Raw genomic sequence first — 15,596 nt, 5'->3', positions numbered from 1 at the left:
ACTACCCACAGCGGTGGTTGGAGATTCGATACGGGGTTGTTTGAGATTTAGTTCCACGGTAGGTTTTCTTTTTGTTTTGAAAATCACGTGAAGTTTAATTTTTTAATACATTCCGTAAAAATATGGCTTCTTGTTTGTTTTCACACGTTTTCAGTAAGTATTATCACCTATTATGGATTATGTACAATAATAATAATAATAATCATCATCATCATTGGCTGTTAAAAGCTGTCACCTGGCGAACAGCTGTTGGCGTCACGGCCATTTTCAATTTTATTGAGTCGAATGCGCGCAAACTTCAGTTGAGTTTACAGCGTCGACGGGAGTGTGTCGCCGGTTGTTTTCGCCGGTGCTCTGTCATTATTACGACAATATTCAGTAGACCCAATAAAAACACGCCTAGTGCATTCGTATCGAATAAATAAGTATATTTTTTAATGGGTGACTGCTATAGTGTGAGTTTATAACGTCGATAATCATTTCGCTGAAAGCGAGACGTTTTTGTTTCGGCTACGTGACATTTGAGCGGCCAGTGCCCGCAAAAGCCCTGTGTTAGGTAGTATCTAGTACCGTGTAGTTTTCTTGTTTTTGAATCTTACAAATGTGTTCACCTGTTAACTAGATGGATACACAACAAGCCACCTTTATAGAGTTTAATTGAGGTAAGTGGATATTCGACTTGGCCAATCATAATGTTATTTTCTTTGTTTGCCTGCGTTCATCTTTCTCGTCGAGTGTCTACCCACTTATTATTATTGTTACCTATACTTGCATTTTGTTATATAGTGCGTAATAAAACATCCTGGTTTGTGTTGAGAAATTTGCACATAATTTACAAATAACAATCGTTCATTATTGAATGTTTATTCCTCGTGAGCTGTGAGTCATATTTTAAAAATATTTTATATTGGATCTCAGTTGAAATGTCGATAAAGCGTAAAACTTATAAAAACGAAATCAAGACCGTGAAATACGTGGAAATACTACTGAACCATGAATTTCAACAGATTTGATATTCATTTATACCACGATTCAAAAAAAAGTATGGTTATACATAAATATAAACAATAAAATATTAAATCCTTATTAATTACCCTGAATTACCCATCGCCTACTATTTCTTTATTTGAAATCAACCAATAATTAAATTTAATCATTGAATAGATTTACAACTAAAAAAAGTGAGCGGATCAAATGTTAACTATTGAGTTAAAATCAAGTGGTGATTATTTTTATTTTTAATATAGGAAAAAAATAAAATAAAATGAAAAAAGCAGACCTAAGATAATACAATTTCAATTTATTTATTTTATAAATTTATTGCAAAAAATTAGTATACATACTTAATAACGGGGAATCTATATAAAACTAATTGATGTAAAATGAAAACGGAGTGTTCTCTGTTTATGATAGTCTCCATCTAACATGGCTCAGCCTGCTCAATTCATTTATTTTAAATAACATAAATTACAAACTAAAATTCAAGACAATAACATAAAAAGACAAAAAATACATAAACCGAAAAAAATAGTAGGAGAATCTTGCTCCGGAAAACCCCTTCAGCTACATGGAACAGATCAACATCCAGAGCGATGTTATTCAGCATAGCTGTAGCCCTTCCAACAGGCATAACCATCAGCAGGTTGGTCCTGTATATCGGAATATGAATCAATCTATGTAGGCGTTCGCTTAGGTAATTAATTATCAGGAACATGCAAACCAATGCTCATCTTAATCTCAGAATCATCGACCATACCGCGCAACAATCGATAAAAATGTTTAGTCAAATACACATTCCTTCTAGTCTCTATACTGTTGTAGCAAAGTATACCCAGGGGTATACTTTGCTACAACTGAACGCAAAAGCGCGCAAAAGAAACGCATTTTTAACGCGTATTTGTGTACTTAATACACGCTAACAGAGCGATTTCTTCGCGCGCAATTCCGTTCAGAATACAAGCCCTGGAGAAACTCGGTCGGGTAGAGCCGAGGATAATACCCGCACTCTCCCATGTAGAGATATTTAGGTATAGAAACTTCTTTTGGATTTTCTCTATCATAAGAGAGTATTTCAGTTTATGTGGCCCCCAAATCATCGAGCCACTCTCGAGTAAAGAGTTCTCAGTCCGCGGGTATTTTCGAAAACCCTGGCAGTACACAGAACGAATCCTAACATCTTCAATGCTTTACATCTGATTGTCTCTATGTGATCATGAAATGTCAGGGTGCTCACAAATTTAACGCCCAGATCCTTAACATTAATTACTGTTAAGATCTGACAGGGTTTAATGAACACCCTAGATATATTTACACATAGTCTTATTAATGTGTTAAGTTTAGTGTCTGTGTCTGTGCTCGTGGGATTAAGACTTCTTTTTTAACTTTTCTAAAAGTTTTCATCTCTTTTTGACTTTTAAGATTCCCGTTTTTATATCACCCATTTCTCTGTGGATCGATGTATCCCGATATTTGATATTTTTGGCAACACCAGTTACAAAAACCTCACCCACTGACAATGAAAATTCCATATTTATTCTTAATGTTTTCACTACAATAAAATAAGCGGAATGAAATTTAAAATGACAAGTTTTTATACATTAAGATATCCAGAGGTCAGGGCTCGGAAAAATAAAAACAAATCACTTCACCTTATCTTGTGACATGGACATTGGATAGATATACCGCCATTTATATTTCTTAATTAAAATCGCTAAAGCAATGATCCCCTTGGAGCGTTCAATGTCCTCAATTTGACTAGCGTCAAGTCTTACGCCGTTTTCATTCATGGATTAATTAATCACACATTTGTTTATTTACATCAAAAACAGCCAACGTCATTCTATCGAAAAAAGAAACAGAGATTTCAGTGTAAAAACACACTTTTAAATGGATGTATTTTTTTGTTAAAAAGAACAACCCGCTAAGCCTCGATTTAGAGGCTTGTCAGCAGGGAGGAAAGAGGGTATATGGTAGTAGGCAATGTAAAATATACCACAACAGCCGGACCAATTGAGAAAAAAATCTTTTTTGATTTTTTTTCGTACAGGAAAAGAAAATGCGATTAATCAGTCTGAATTGCAATGAGGAATTCCACTGTTTTCTAATTTATTTATTTTTCTATTAGCGTACTATTTAACTAAGCAAAAATATTTTTTTTGTGCATTATTTACAAAGATATGATTTTTTAAAGTTACATTTATCAAATACCGCGCCAAATGACTATAATCAGTGTCACTTTTCAGTAGTGACGTCATGAAACGGTTGGCTTTCTTACTTTCACTGACCTGACAAGAATCTATGGAATATTGCTTTGATTACTTCATTTAGTTGATCGTAATTTGCTCATTTCTATGTTATGGTGGTTTTTACGAACGTTTCGATTTAGAAAAACCTAGAAAGTTGACATAATCTCTGGTTAAAATGTCAAATTATACAAATTATACTCTTTTTTCTATGGTCAAAACGTTGCGGGGGCTTTAAAGCGGAAACCGGAAACACTACACGTAGATATAAGGAGTGACGTCATTATTTACGATTTTAAAATGAATACTATTTTTATCATTTTTTATTTATTTTTGCGTGCGTTTTTGAGATATTTCATCCTACTCCAAATTTTTTTAATATTCACGTGTACACGAAAACATTTTTAAAATTTAATTCCGGGTTGGGCTGGAATTCCTCATTGTCTTTTTCTCACAGCATTTGGGGAGGCACCTGCAAGAGAGTGACAGAAAAACTATATCCGAATACCTATTTGTCAATCTGCGCTCGACCCCATATCCTCTTAAGCCACGGGAATAAATTACATCTTCAAATGAACTTCAGCCCCACGGGGAATTGGATACAAACAATGTTTTCTCGCGCGCGGTAAAAATAAGAGCATTAAATTGTGCAGCAAAGTTTCTTGAAAATGTACGAAAAAATAATATAAAACATTTTAATAAAAACTAATAAGAGCCGATGATAAGAGAACTGTGAAAGATATCCGGTTTACTTACTATCCACAGACCGATCAGCAGAACTGATCGATCATAAGCGGAAGAGCACCTCTGACGTTACATGCGGAGTCATTTCAGAAATACAAAACTTAAAAAAATCATAACGCTGATAATAGATATATAAAATAAAAATAAGAAAAATTGGCTTAGTTTATTAGTCTGTGGGGTCATAGTCCATTGATCGATGACACACACACGTGCTAAATAATTTCACCTGAAATATAGTGTAAAGACTCCAAGAAAAAACTCAACGTTTTATATTGAATGCAATAACACATATTATGCAAGTCTGACAGTATTGCGCATAACGACAAGAGCATCGTCCTGCAGTACATTAACATCGTTCCTACAATGTAAACGTAAAGAACAAAGGAACGTAGCCTATAAAGAGACCACAGGGCGTGGTAATGCCCAGTCAGGCAGCCCAGCCAGCCCGAAGACTCAGCTCAACGCAGTCACTCGGTTCTAGCATGCAGTTCAAGTGCAGCCAGTTCAAAATGCTACGATCAGCTGATGGTATTTGTGGTTTACTCCCAATTTATTTATATAACCGTACCGAAACTCCTGTGTTTTATCGATACCTTCGAAAATTTAAATTAATGGATTTAAAATAGACACTCGCGCGACATAATTCATTATTTATTAGCCACGTAATAAATACTCATTAATCAGCAACCTCGTATCCTATGTCCATCACCACCTCACCACAATTCCTACAAGTTTATTTACAAATAAAATTTAAAAAACTCTGAATTTCCTCATCAGAAACGCTTAGAAGGTAACAATATACAATTACGCCCTCCATTAATAATCCTATCATCCCCTCTTATATTAACGAAACGAGAGAAGAATTGGGGGAAAATACGGAGAAGACGTATTTTTGCAATACGAAACTCCATCAGTAGAAAATAAATGGAAAGTGTATCATATTTCTTATTTAAGCTTCACCCTTTTGAGGGCATTATGAGGGGTTTGGAAATTATCCTTATTTTTTTTTTACAATTTTCTTTATTAGGGATAATTACGACAAAAAGAAACGAAAATTAACGTTGCAAAGGCGAAATTTGACTGCTTTAGAAGTTTTTTTTTTTTCTTCTTCTTTTAATGCTTTATCAGGTTTCTCCGACATTGGTGATCACTACGGCCAAATACATGTCTGTTGTCTGTCCTGCGCGACCGGAACATGTCCTTAACCCTTTTTATCGGATATACTCGCCATAGTGATTCCCGGGAAAAGATGACCAGAGTGCTTTCCCGTTGCCTTCTCTGGTGGATTTAGATTTTGGAGTATGCTAATAATTCAGAAAAAAACGCATAAAAACATCTACTCATATTTAAAAATGATAACAGATTTTATTTGTAAAAAATATTTTTGTTTATAAAATTTATGTTTGAAGGCTTGTGGAAGAACTTTGTGGTTATTAATTATTTTATTTTATTTTATTTGGGAAATCAATAGTTCTACATACATATTTTTAGTAAACAAACAGATATAGTGTATAATCTCAGAACTAATAACAGATTTACACATAATATACAAAGTTAGTAAAGAAAATATATTACACATCAAATAAATACATACAATTTATAGATATAAAAATGTTTTTTTCATGTACTCAATAATCAAATATTTTTTAAATATTTATTTAAGAACATTAAGTTACTGTAAATTGGGCGGGATTAGGACAAGAATGCTCGAAGAGAGGATAATGAGGGGAAGGGAGATGTACATATTTATTATTATAATGTCTACTAAGTTACATAATGCATTTTTAGTGTAAATTTTAAATCTGACAGAGTGATGTTTGTGTAATCTATATTTTTATATTTTGTATTGTACACTGAAAAAGTCCTACGAAAAAAAACATTTTTAATATACGACGTTTTACTTATTGGTACATGAAACCGGTGGTACCGTATTAAAATAAAATAAATTTAAAACAAGTTCGTTTTTAACAACTTATTTTTTCTGGTATTTTTTTTCTCCAGCATTGATTGTTTAGACGTAAAAATATTCGCAACAAAGTATAGTTTTGGCGCAGTCACTATTTTTTTCATGGATTTTCAAGTAACTTAGTCTAAATTTTACCGCCTGTAAGAAAATATTTTTTCTTCATCATTGGCAGTGAAATAAGATTCAAAATGGATGCCTGGTGTCGATCTTTACGTATGGAAGCGAATGAAGTATGAAATTGTAAAAACAGGGATGAAAGTCTATTTTTAATGCGCCCGTAATTAAAATATTATACGTGCATTGTATTATATTATGCAAGTCGTTAGTCGACCTAGATTAAAATTCTAATACTTAGTGTTAATAACCGCATTTATCTAAAGATCTAATCGTGAATATTATTATGATGAGCCAATGGCTTTTATCTTTTTTCTAACGCAACACTTGGGCTAATGGCGTCTAAAGTTCCAGCGAAGCTAATAATTAATATTATCACAACTAATTATGTATTATTTGTTCTCGTGTCATTATATTGCAGAATGCCCTCCGATAATGATATTTATTCTATTAAAAGCAACAACGTTCTTCCTAAAATATGCCAAGTGATGGTTCATTTCACGCCATGGCAAAAATCCACACGGCACGAAAAAATAATATAGGGTGAAAGTACATTCCTCCACATACCCGAAACCGTTTTAAAGACCGTGGGTCTTTCTGTCGGTTTCATTCAAACAAAAAAGCAAGTTTTTTTTGTCAATAAACGAGTCGCTCTTAAAATTTTCAATTTCATATGTCGCGATTTTCATTGAATTTAATTCTACTGATTTTTGACGGATATTTTTAGAAAAGCTGCTGAATAAATTTTTAAATAAATACAAAATAATGTTTTATAATAAATCTCATTCATTATTACCTTTCCGTACCTAATAGAGCATAGGGCATAGCAATCGCAGCGTATCTTGATAATTTTTGTTGCATTGAAGGCAAGATGACCAGTCGTACGCTTCAGGTGCCAGTCCAGGGACTATGAAATATAATATAAATATTTCGTGTCCACGATGTCAAGAATCAAACCTGAGACTGTTTTGAAAATTTCAAACATTTGATGTTTTAGAACGAGGTCTTCAATTGTTTTATTCATATTGTTACTACCTTAGAGAAATAACCTAATAGAGTCGCCCATACGGCGAAAAAACATTACATGATTATTGACCACAAACTTAGCTACAGATTACAGCAATACAACTGGCCGTTGGTACACGGGTTGACAATTGCGAGCGCTAACCGAAACCGTCAATTACGTTTGTTGTTAAACTAAATCCCAAACCAAAAATTTGGTACGCTTTCGTTCTATGCAATAGAGCTTTCAGGGGTTCTCTGGATAATTATTACTCTGAGTTTACTACCATAAGATAAAAATGCAAAACATATTTTTTTAAATAAGAAAAAAGAATTAACGAGAAAGCACAACAAAATATATTTGTATTTCGAACGTAGACTCGCCCTACAATAAACTCGTGGGTATTTTTATCCACGCGGCCAGTGCACTCTACCGTCGACGGAATATGCACTGCGTGCACAAGGCACAAGATAAATACTAAATTAATACATACCCTACCTCCACGGGAACATTATTACTCATTACTCATTATTGTTCGTTCAGTTCGCCACACTGCAACTGGCTGGCTTTTTATATTTTATACATAACCCGCCATTCTTCCCGCCGCTTTTGAATTCGAATTGAGCATTCAGAAGCGGCGGGAAATATGAAAAATAAACGTAAATACATTTTTATGAATGCTGAACCGTGAATCATAAGGGTATGTAAAAAATATGATGCATAAAATAATGATTCATAAATTTGGCGTGTGTTCGTGGAATAAAGGGGCTCTTCACTGTGTCCTTAGTCGGCTTCCGAAAGAATTTTAGTTTTTTTTTTACCACCATCAATTCCCTGTCCGCATCTAATTAAAAATTCTTCAAAATCAATATTTTAAGTCCATCCTTCCAAAAATCGAACTCAGGACCTTTATAATGGTAGGCGAATGCGCCAGCCACAAAACGCTCGTCCAAGGTTCTGTTCCAAATTTCAAACACAGAGCTGTATTCTTCTCCGATCTGGACACATAAAAGAATTATAAATAATTGAAATAAAAAAAATAGAAATCTTCTGTATGTTAAAAAAAAATTACCTGCTTTAAACTTCAAAATTGACAAAATGGTATATTATTAGGTAGGGGGCGAGAGCTCTAACATCCTCAGGTTAAACCAGTGATCTCCCGAGGATTCGGCTTCTTTTATGAATGTGTGTAGTTGTTTCCACATCTGTGGCCATATACTGTAACTATTTTGTTTCGTAAATTAATTTAAAAAAAACAGATTTAAATAGGTACCTTATTTTTTTATTGAATATAATAACTTTTACACATAGAATTAAGAATAGTCTAGAAACCGCATACCTACGCAGTATACGTACATCAAACAGAAGGCGACTCAACTAATAATAAATGAGTAGGTTTACGTTTTGACCCATTAGTTTCTTTATAGACGGCGCTCAGTACGCAACTCCTGATTTGAATTCAACTATGCCGTGTTGTGCCCTTTTAAAGTTTAGAAATACTGCTAGAATCTTAAAGAAACAGGATGCCATCACATTTCATCTGTAATTTGAAAATAAATGTGTATATAACAAATGCATTACTTAAAAATTGAATTATTTTTCCATCTGTCAGATTGTCGAAGAAACAAAATGGAAAATTTCGTTAGTGTTGCCAGGGTAGTAAATTTTTTTACCCTTCTTTGCTCATCTAATGAAAGAATTAATGAAGATTAGACCTCAGATTAAACAACGCCGTGTGGGACATTTGAACGGCATTATCTTTAAAATAACAAATATTATTTAACATGATATAAAAATATCCGTTTTATGTCAAATAAAATTTGTTTATATTTTAAGTTCAAAGTTCATTAATTCAATTACTCTTATTAAATGACCCTTTACTTATCTACTCTGTTGTGTCAATCAATGTTTCCGCGTGCACAGTAAAATTTTAGAGGAATTTGTTAATCTGTTGATTACTTTTTTTTACCGTACATTTGTGTTATGATTTTTTTTCCCATCAAGCAACATTACCCGGCGACTTCACGAATGCACGCGGCGAAAGTAAGGCGGAGTGGGGGAATTATTGGACACGGTCCGATGTATTCAAATATGATTCTACGATCCTTCTGGACTATTCTTAATTCTATGCTTTTACAATAACTTTCTCATTTTTAGTGACAAAAAAATGTGTCCTAATATCAGCACTCATTTTTTAAACTTATTGATATCTATTGTATTCTTCCAGTAGCCTTTCCAAGATTAGTATAAAAACTGTAAATGTTGTAAACAATTCACCAGTCTTGAAGATGCCTACTTAGGCGAAAGCGCTCGTTGGTCAAAATAATAAAAAGTAAAACTAAACCAAGAAGTTTCATTGATAAGTTTTGCCATAAGACAGGCGTAAGGTGTTTATTCAATCTGCAGTGCCCTGTAAGGGCTGTAGTGATTTTTATTTTATTTATTTGGATAACCAACAGCTATAATTATCTTTTATATATATTACAAAACAAATAACAAATAAGCCAATTACAGGTTTTCACAAGTAGCATCAAGTGAGTTAAAAAAGATTCTCGAACATAAAATGAATAGTAATTAAATGTAAAATCAAAAGAAAAGAAAAAATATTACGAATATTTCGAAAGCAAACGCCGTACGTTATTAAGATTATTTTCAAATAAATCTATGTTAAATGATTTATTTATTACATTAAAATTATTAAAAGTTCGCCATAAATATGAATTTTGCCTATAATTAGATGAAACAAGAGGTATGTGGAGAAGAGGGTTATTTCTTAAGACTTTGGAAGGAACATTGATAAAAAGTTTGGATAGTAGTTCAGGACAGTCAATTGAACCAGAGGCAATTTTAAGTAAATAAATTATATCCGCTATTTCCCGACGTTTTTGCAGAGGCAATAGGTGATGTTTTTTTACATATATAAATATACTGGTCGGATTTAAACTCAAGTTTCGACCGGAAACACATGAACTTTACGAATTTTTAAAAAATATTTTCAATGCGTGATATCTGCACATTGTACATAGGATTCCATATTTGTGATGCATATTCTAAGTTGCTTCGCACTAATGTACAGTAAAGGATTTTAAGTGTCTTTTTTGACCCTTACTTGATTTCACATTAGGTCTAATAAAATAAACAAATAAAAGTATATCTTGCAGTATTCGGTCCATCGTTCTATCGCCTCCTCCTTTACATAACCCCCTTGCTTTCTGATTCAAGTCACGATCCTGAAATTTAGATTTTGTCTCAGTACCATTACATTATTTATCGGTGTCTCAAGGCAAATGACCTATTGCGCTGTAGCCATTCTTCGTCTTGTATTTTTGGGCGCAAAGTCTCGGATAAATATTGTTCAAACTGATAACGCAAACATATTGTCGAATATCACGACGAAAATCTTCAAATCTGAGACTAAAAAAACAACTTGTAAAGATAATGGAAGGGCCCTTTAAGGCGCAAATTTTGTGTGTAAATCCCCGACGCAATCGCCGATGCCTATGATTGCGGATGTTTCCACTGTTTGGATTGTTCCTTTGTTTCCGGTGTGAGGTAGTGGGCCCACGTCTCGTCCCCAGTGACTATGGAGCCCAAGAACTCCTCACAAACGAAGAGGAGCTGAAAGAAGAGGTTCTGAGCTACCTTTACGACCTGGCGGGAGACTTCTATGACCAGGGAATCAAGAAGATGGTGACCCGGATGAAAAAGTGCATCGAAGTCAACGAGAAAAATATAGAAAAATAGCTGAAAGTCTAAGCTTTCCAATGATGTATTGCTCGCTGTAAATAAAAATGGTTTTCATTGTAGAAAAAAATAGGGAAACTTATTTTACGGACAACCCTCGTATTTACGATTCTTTATCCTAATTGATTATTATTATTATTTTCTTCAATTTAGGAAACATACAGTACAGTTTAGCTAGGGTTTCCTAGGACAGCGGTGCCCGTAGTTTAACGGCCGTAGTGAACGGTGATGCAGTGGATAGCCGTCGTAACGGTGACTAGAGTGTGGTTTCCTAGGAAAACGGTATTATCAACACTATTTAACACCGTTTACCTCGGAAACCACTCTCGAGTCGACGTTACGACGGCTGTCCACTGCATCACCGTTCACTACGGCCGTTAAAATACGGGCACTGCTGTCCTAGGAAACCCTAGCTTTACATAGTTTTTATTTTATTTTACACAGTTAGACTTAACTCTAATGGACCAGTGAAGTTTCCATATTATAAAGTAATTATATGTAAGGTTATTAATTAAAGTACAAAAAAGAGAAGGAACACAATCATAAATAGAAGTTATTTTGAAATTAAAGAAAAACAATGAAGAAAATTTGTAAAAGTAATTAAAAGTTAAGAATTAAAATAAATAATGAAAAACATGCTCAGATGTAAAAATAGAATAAAATAATAATAACACTTTTTTAAAAAGGAAAAACATAAATACACACATACATATTTTAAGGGATTCAAAGAAACGATGAGAAGAATCTTAAAAAAATCTTTAAATAAGAAAATAAATTTAAGTCAGTTTAAAAATGAATATACTTCATTTTATAGTAAATGTATCGGTCTCGGAGATGTCTCGAAAGCGATGAAACCGGTCACTGGTCATTCCAAATGTATCAGTTGTGTTTTATTTCTAAGTAAAATAAATATTCATATTAAATTATGTTCGTTAATGTTGTAGGTACAACTACTCACCCATTTGCCTGAAGACCGAATCAAACCTGACAAACATTCAAACATCCAACAGAATGCCCGTACGAGGTTTTCGCGTAACCTAAACTATTTAATACCGAGAACACGTACGGTGTTTGCTCGGAGACAATTTTCATACATAGCTCCAAGAGTGTTCAACGTCTTGGATGAACATATTAAGTTCTCTAAAACAACGTCTATATTTAAGGTGAAGATCCATAATTTGATTTTATCGGGGGGTAGAGACCACTGTATAAGATTGCTTCGGGAATAAAATATAATATCGATGCTATCTTCATTATTATCAATATACGTATATAGTATATATGTATATCATCTTTGAATAAACTTAATGGTGATGCATAATTATTTGTAAACATGTATTTTAACTTTATTATTATCATTATTAAATTACATACCTACCATATATTTTTTTTATTAAGGAAAAACAACAGTTGTCATATAAGAATTCAAAATATAAAAAATAGTACATACATCCAGTTAAAGTTTTTCACAAATATAATGAGAGAACATGTTACACAGTAAAGAGAAAAATAATATATTATAAAAGACATGAGAAAAAAAGAGCTCGTAAGAAGGTTAAGGGATGAGGAAATAGAGTGGAGGAGAGGGATTTTCATAATATAGTTGACCAATTTAACATTTTGACAAAATAAAATAAACATATTTAAACGAACATAAACTTATTACACACTGACAAATGTTTAATTTTACAGTGTTTCAAAAAGTTTTTTTTTGAAGTCACAAAATTTTGTATTCAAAATATATAAATGGGGACATTATGTAGATATATATAGATGTGTTACTGTTATTACTTTATTGTATTATTTTGTATTTATTTTTACTATCAATTAATTACCGAATTGAAGTATAAAATTACTAAACATTATTAATAACATATTGCCATGTATTATTATATAACTTTTCTGCATTCCATTTTTCGACATGTATAAATTTTTATTATTTATATTTTTCTATTATTATTTTGTATATTATTTTTGATTATTTTGTATATTGTTTAATATGTTAATTAGTGTTTTTGATTTATATATAGAAGAGTCCTGACTTAACGCGGAATTTTCTAACAAGTCGGGACATGAAATAATAAAATTGTGCTCTATGATAAAATTGTGTATTTTGTGCATTAAATAAAATCAAATAATTTGACTTTTTACGCTGTTCAATGAATTACCTGAGCGATTTTAAAAAATTTCGCCGGATTCGGACAAACGGAGCTAATGGCCTTTAAGAATCTTATGTCGCTAATTATACTCATAAGCCTGTCTCAAAACGGAGCACGCTAGTTAGTAATTATAACATTTGTTGAAGTATACGAGTACTGCTATCTTGTATCAGTAGCCTAGTTTAAAGTCTGTACTCAGCTTATTTCCAACCTATTATGGTAACGTCGACCGAAGTCACCTTGCAAAATATCTCCATGACTAAACTTAAATGAACTTTGAAATTAAACTTAAATGAATTAAAACATAATTTTGACGAATCATAAAAACATAAAAATTTTACATGTAGGACATTAATTAAAAGTGATATAAAAAGGTAAAAAGTGACATAGATTAGAAATTTTAGAAATAAATAGGATAAATAATAATAGCGATAGAATTTTCATAAATCAGCAGATATAATTCAAAAACTCACCCTTATTAGCCCCGTTAAGGGGACCCTGTACATTGAAATAAAACAATAAAAAAAATTAAAACCCTGCGGAAGTAATAAAAAATTAAGCCTCTTCCGAAAAATACATTGAATTTCTAAAGGCCATAGTTACAAAAATGAAAAAAATTAACTAAGGAATTGATTCAGACCCGTGAAAAATAAATATTGTGCAAAATATACATACCAGGAAAAAAGCTTTGTATGCATAAGCAAAATGAATAACGGGAACAAGAGGAAAAAAAAAAAAAAGTTAAATGTTTTTCATAGAATAGAATCCTCTCTTAAAGTACACCGCCAATACATGTTTCAATAATTTGTCTCACTCTGTTCCATTGAAGTATTGCGTATTGCGTCTTTTTCAACTTATTTTTAAATATACCTACACTTAAGATAATATTTAGTTTTATATGAATTATCCTTACACTGTATAATGTTCACCGGTCTGAAAATGCCCATTAGAGGGTAAAAGCGCTAATTGGTCAAATAAATAAGTGGAAGTGTACCAAGTATTTTTAAATTAATAACTTATACGTAAATATAAGTTATTACATCATTATACGAGACAGTTCATTGCGCGTAAAGTAGTGGCTAACGCTTTTGGCTTCCATGCGTGAACTTTTGTGTGATTCCCGACCTCGTCAAAATTAAATATGATCAAAAATATTTTGAGTTTGTCCAAATGTTTTTACAAAAATTCTGGATTTCACTCCCAAGGAAGTTATTATGATTAACATATTACATCAGAGATGGAGAACATGTTATAAATGGAAGTCAAGGCGTTTTTCTTCTTAAGATATTACAACAGAGATGACGAACATTTTAGAGAAGGTAATATAGAAGTCTAGGCATCTACAGGGCTTATGACCTGTCATTGGCTGATTTAAGTGGCCATTTTAAACACTGTAACATTCACCATTCTGCCCGTATTTTTACCAGCCAATGACCATAAGCCCTGTAGATGCCTAGACTTCTATATTACCTTCTCTAAAATGTTCTTCATCTCTGTTGTAATATAATAAAATTAACAGCTCCCAGGGAGTTAAATCCAGTCCTTGTCTACAAAAATTTAAACAAACTCAAAATATTGTTGATAAATCCACCTGGTCCATGAAAAAGTATAGAAATAGAAAAAAAAAAATTTCAGGCGTTGCCTAGTATGTGGGTGAAATAATTCAATTAGATGAATCTCACCCACATATATAAATGTTTCAACTCTTTAACTTTACAAACATCAACCGATGAAAGAATTGAAGGAATATAAATGTTCAAATATGGGCAGAATGGTGAATGTTACACGGTGTGTAAAGTGGCCACTTAAGCCAGGCAATGACAGGTCATAAGCCCTGTTAATGCCTAGACTTCTATATTACCTTCTCTAAAACATTCTTCATCTCTGTTGTAATAGGTAACAGCTCCCTAAGGAGTTGAATCCAGTCCTTGTCTACAATTATTTGGATAAACTCAAAATATTGTTGATTCTTCTTCTTCTTTTCCACATCCGCTTCTAGTGGAGCATGTGGACTGTGGACGTCACCAGTTTCCTCCTGGAGATCCTATCGCCAGCCAGCACTTTCGCCTCCTCCTACGGCAATCCAGCGCCCCTTAGTTCCGCCGAATAAAGTCGAAAGATCGTCATCGACGGCCTTCCAGGACGGCGTGAGCCCGCAGGTTTAAAGAAGAGGCAACTTGGGTTTAGGTTCTCTTGAGCCATGCGCAGCACGTGTCTAAGCCAAGTCCACCGCTGCATTTTCAAGACGCTCGTTATAGGAGGCTGCTGCGTCCGTTCTCGTCAAGGCATTAACTTCACAAAAATAAAAAAACAGATTGGTATTACTATTGTGGTAAAATTAACATAGCGCCATTTTTGTGAAAATCAGCTTACAGGCGCTGTACAATAAATATTCCAGCACGTCTTGCAGCTACATAGCGCATGGACGGTTGGGATCTAGTTCTTGGTTTCCCATTAAACCATAATTTAATAACAGATAAAAGATAGCCAGATGGAAGAATTTAATGCATACGGATATTAAAAAGTGTGGGCAGGACACTTGGCGAGACAAAATGGTGGCAGGTGGACACCCAGAATAATAAAATGAAGACCATGGCAAAAAAAAGAAGTATTGGTAGGCCACA

General features: G+C 33.2%; 1 protein-coding gene across 1 annotated transcript in view; it reads left to right on the top strand.

The window, feature by feature from the left end:
• The first annotated feature begins 264 nt into the window (after nucleotides 1-264).
• gol (ring finger protein goliath) overlaps nucleotides 265-15,596 on the top strand; it is a 180,913-nt gene continuing 165,581 nt past the window's right edge. Inside the window, exon 1 of the mRNA XM_088225244.1 lies at nucleotides 265-662. The gene's annotated coding sequence lies outside the window, so the exon portion shown is untranslated. The remainder of the gene's footprint in view (nucleotides 663-15,596) is intronic.

The sequence above is a fragment of the Micrasema longulum genome, unplaced genomic scaffold (genome assembly GCF_059751315.1).
Source record: "Micrasema longulum isolate JH-2025_06_02 unplaced genomic scaffold, ASM5975131v1 h1tg000340l, whole genome shotgun sequence".
NCBI lineage: Eukaryota > Metazoa > Arthropoda > Insecta > Trichoptera > Brachycentridae > Micrasema > Micrasema longulum.
The sequence above is the reverse complement of the archived record's forward strand: the minus strand, read 5'-3'. Positions and strand labels throughout refer to the sequence as shown.